Source organism: Alexandromys fortis, unplaced genomic scaffold (assembly GCF_014885135.2).
Source record: "Alexandromys fortis isolate MF-2015 unplaced genomic scaffold, M_Fortis_MF-2015_v1.1 scaffold_17, whole genome shotgun sequence".
Lineage (NCBI taxonomy): Eukaryota > Metazoa > Chordata > Mammalia > Rodentia > Cricetidae > Alexandromys > Alexandromys fortis.
In genome coordinates, this window is record NW_026067896.1 from 3151672 (window position 1) to 3156408 (window position 4737).

Genomic DNA, 4737 nt, shown 5'->3' on the forward strand with positions numbered 1-4737 from the left:
CAAAAAACCAAAAAAAAAAAAAAAAAAAAAAAAGTCAGACGAGGAGAAGCATAACATTTCAGTTCTATTATCCTTGTCATTTTATACCGGTCTGGAGTTTCTCAAGCTTTGAGACAAAAGAGACAAAAAAAAAACAAAAACAAAAACACACATTTATTTTAGACCTTTTTTTTTTCTCTTAAGTTCTAAATGCCTTAGCAGTCTCTTCCGCGAGTTGTCTTCAGGGAACTATTTATTTTGCTTCTTTACCTAGCAGACTGCTAACGGCTCCCAGCCAGGGCTCAACCCAACCCTCTCGTGCCCTGCAGTCAACACCGGCTTTAAAAGAAAACCGATTCTCTGGAATGCCGTGCGTGCACATGCCTGTCGGGGCAGCAGCAGGCCCCACCTGCCAAGCAGGTAAACCAGATCCCACCGCGGCCTCTCCAGCCGCATTCCAGCCCCGCAAACCCTTCCTCTCTAATTGTTACCTGTCAAACAGGTCCACCAGGCACTTGGGGCTAGGCCAAACGTGCGCATGTTCCCACGAAACGCTAAACCTGCAAACCTTTGACCTTTCCGTAGCTCCCGAAAACCCCCGCGATTATTTTCGCCAGGGCTGACGAAGATCCGAAGGATGACTTTTAACTGGCACACGGACTCTCTTTTTCTCCTTCCTCATAGATGTTGAAACTAAAGATGAACCGTATGGGGTTTCTAGACAAGCGCACCAGGGGTAATCCAAGATGACAGGAAGGCCCTTGGGGGAGCCAGGGCCCCTGATGTGAAACCCACTAAATTCTTCATGGCAATCACAGGCTGCCTACCTTAACCAAAAGGCGAATAGATGGGAACCTGGTGAGTCCGGGTGAAAATCGCTTTCTTCTCCTAGACTGTGTCCCACGACTCAGCCCGGAAAATTGGGCAGGTCCCCAGTACTGTCTGGACCTAAGCTGACTTCCCCAGTAAGAATGTAAACAGGGCTGTCACCCAGGGCCCTGCGTGGCTTTGTTACAGCTGTGGGTGTTTTGTTTTGTTTTGCTTTGTGCTGGACGGACCACAAGGCCTCACATGTGCTGGGCAAGAGCTCTCTCTGCCAGTAAACTACACCAGTCCCTAGTCCCAGATCTCTCGTCTCTTTCCAGTAAACTACACCAGTCCCTAGTCCCAGATCTCTCGTCTCTTTCCACTAAACTACACCAGTCCCTAGTCCCAAATCTCTTTAATGACATCCAGACCGAGGAGTCATGCGGCACCTGGATCAGCTGAGGACCAGGCTTGGGGACTTCCCTCAAGTCCCTTGAGTGGGAATACCCTGGGCTTCCCTTCTTGGGGACATGTGGGTAGAACACAGACTGTCTCAAAAACCATCCCTTCTTCCCTCTGTGTTTCCCCTCAGGATTCCATTCTCTCTTGTTTGTTTTGGTAACTGATTCTCAATTGTGTTCTCTCCGTAACAGATCCAAGACTGTGATGCCTGCCTCCTGAATCCAAACGCTTCCTCGACAGCTACAGACTGGGATGACCCAGAGAGGTGGCCTGAACGAGTTGGTGACGTCTGTCAGTCAGGTTCTTCGCTTAGGGGGCTACAGGCAATGGAGAAATCGTAGGCTGGAGAGAGACATCATGGTCACAAAAACAAGTGACAAGGAAAGCAGTCTCTAAGGTGGCTCCCAAGACAGCTTCAAAATTCCAGCTTCAGAACACGAGCCTCCCCGACGAGGTTGAGACAGCATTGGGCTGTCAGGCCAGTTTGCTGGGATCTTTCTCCCCCTCGGGCAGGACAGGTTATGCTACCAGAAGCTCAGAAGCTCAGGATCGAGTCATGCAGAGCAGGAACTGGCACTTCCTGCTTGGTCTGTCCAGCTCAGACTTGTTCACCAGAGCCAAACCTGCTGGGCTGGCTCCGGGGAGAGAAAGCTCCTCAGGGCCCAGAGCCGGCCTGGTGAGTATCCTCCTCCCATCTGCTCCTTTGCAGAGCAAAGGGTATCCTGTCAGAAGGCCTGTCTAACGTATGCTCTCCTTTCTGGGTCCTGGTTTGGAGCTCCCTCCCAGCCTCTAAGGAGTAAGTGGTGGCCTGGGATCCATCCTGGTCGTGACAGGAGACTGTGTCTGGTGCTATGCGTGACCTCTGCAGCCCTCTCGTCTGTGTTTTCTTATTTAACCTCTCTGGTTGTCCCAGGTTATGAGGTGACCAAGCCTGACTGACACATGGAGAGCATACAGTTTAGAGATGTGGAAAGACTCACCTAGGGGCATTCAGCTAGTACAAGGGTGAGGTCACCTTCTAAGCAGGGCGACTCAAGCCTGTGCTTTTTAAGACACTGCTCCAGGTGGTCTCTGCTTATTCCAAGCAGCCAGGGCCTAAACCACTGAACCGTCTCTCTAGCCTTTATTTTGATTTTAAATTATGTGTATTTGTGTATGTCTATGTGTTAGGGGAGGCTGCTTATCCGTTTCCTGGCTGTCCAGACTCCTGCAATAATCACACAAAAACCTGTATTTATTGCAATACTATTTGGTCAACAGCTTAAGCATATCTCTGTCTAACTCATATCTTAAATTAACCCATTTCTATTATATTTGTATCTCCACATGTCTGTGGCTTACTGGCAAGATTCTGGTGCATCTGTCTCCTGCGGGCAGCTACATGGCTTCTCCTTGACTCTGCCTACTCTCTCCTCCTCTATCTGCTTGAAACTCCCACCTTGCCCAATTCTGCTAAGCCACTGGCTGAAACAGCTTTATTCATTAACCAATAAAAGCAACACATAGACAGAAGGACCTCCCACACCATCTATGTGTGGAGATCAGCAGGTAGCTAGTAGTGGTCAATTCTCTCCTTTTAACATGTGGGTCCCAGGAACTCAGGACCCAATTCAGGTTGTCAGGTTTGCTGGCAGACAACTTTGCCTGCTGATCTAGTTTCCCGGCACCTACACGGCTGTTCACAACAATCTATAACTCAAGTTCCAGGGGATCTGATGCCCTTTTCTGGCCCCCCTCAGCACCAGACACATACATGGTGCACATACAAACATACATACATATATACATACATACATATATATATGTATATATATATATACACATATACACACACACACCAACAAAACTCTCATACATCCAAAACAAGTAAATAATCAAAAAAATCTTTAAGGAAAAGTAAAGATGTTTTTATTGCACTGTGTGGTGATTCACACCTCCAATCCCAAGACTTAGATGGGGGAGGAGTTCAAAGTCATCCTCCGTCCTGGAGAGAGCTACAGATCTCTGTCTCCAGCAAAACAGAAACCCATTTCTTATGCTGGCAAACCTTCAAAAGCCCTTCATCAACTGTGACAACAGAGGAATACTCTGCCTGTGTGTCGTGTGTCCCAGGACTTACGAAAGGCTTTCTGAGATACAAAGTAAATCACAGACACTGCTATTTCCCTCTAGTTTTAGTCTAGCTGGGTAGACAAAAAAAATGTATTTACATTAAGGCCAAAAGCAATGGGCAAGCGCAGGAGGGTCAGGACGTAGGGTCAGAGGCCGTGTGTTTTGTGAAGGATATACAAGGCGGTGCATCTAAAGAAGTGAGTAGGGGGCTGGAGAGATGGCTCAGAAGTTAAGAGCATTGCCTGCTCTTCCAAAGGTCCTGAGTTCAATTCCCAGAAACCACATGGTGGCTCACAACCATCTGTAATGAGGTCTGGTGCTCTCTTCTGATCTGCAGGCATACACACAGACAGAATATTGTATACATAATAAATATTAAAAAAAAGTGAGCAGGAACTAGAATAGGCTGGTTCTGACCGAGTCCAAATAAACCACCACAATGATGCTCACTTAGTGTCTCCAGGAAAAGAAGGTTCTAGGTCCTCATCATGTAACATATCATAAATGTTGTGCATCATTTAAATCTCATACCAATGCCAAAGGCTACCTCTGTTTCAGCGAAGAAACTGGGGTCCAGAGAGGATAATTTCATTGCCCTACCTAAACCAGTAAAATGGTTTTTTATTTATTTATTTATTTTTTAACATGAGTCTTTATTGGCCACAGCTACTTGAGGGGGGATGAAGCGGGAGGAGTGGGTGGCACCAATGCCAGGCCGGCCGTGCTTCACAGGCTTGTAGGTGAAGGAGAACTCGCCCAGGTAGTGGCCGATCATCTCTGGCTTGATCGCCACCTGGTTGAAGGTCTTTCCGTTGTACACGCCCACCATCTCGGGCAGGATGATCATTTCCTGCAGGTGGGTCTTCACCACCTCGGGCTTCTCCATGGGCGGCGCCTCCTTCTTGGCCTTTCTCAGGCTGCAGGCCGTGGTTGAGGCGTCACCTCTGCCAGGCGCTGTAGAGCTCCATCAGCTGCTCATAGGACATGTCCAGCAGCTGGTCCAGGTCCACGTCAGGGTAGGTGAACTTGTGGAAGGTCCGCTTCTTCTTCTGCTCCACTTCGGCCATCTTGACGGTGACTCGGAAAGGGCCAGGGTTTCTCTTTGTAACCACCCTGACTGTAGTAAAATTTGATCTGTAGCCCTGGCTGTTACTGAACTCACAGAGATCCACCTGCCTCTGCCTCCCCAGTGCTGGGATTAAAGGTGTGCACCACCACTGCACTGCCCTGCCCTGCCGTGAATATATTTCTTTTCTTTTTTTTTTTTTGTTTGTTTTTTTTTGTTTGTTTTTTTGTTTTTTTGAAACAGGGTTTCTCTGTGGTTTTGGAGCCTGTCCTGGAACTAGCTCTTGTAGACCAGGCTGGTCTCGAACTCAT

The 4737-nt window shown here is 48.1% G+C and overlaps 1 pseudogene; it reads right to left on the bottom strand.

Annotated features, from left to right (window-relative positions):
• Positions 1-4000: 4000 nt before the first annotated feature.
• On the bottom strand, positions 4001-4427 carry LOC126513107 (40S ribosomal protein S15-like; annotated as a pseudogene).
• Between the last annotated feature and the right edge of the window lie 310 nt (positions 4428-4737).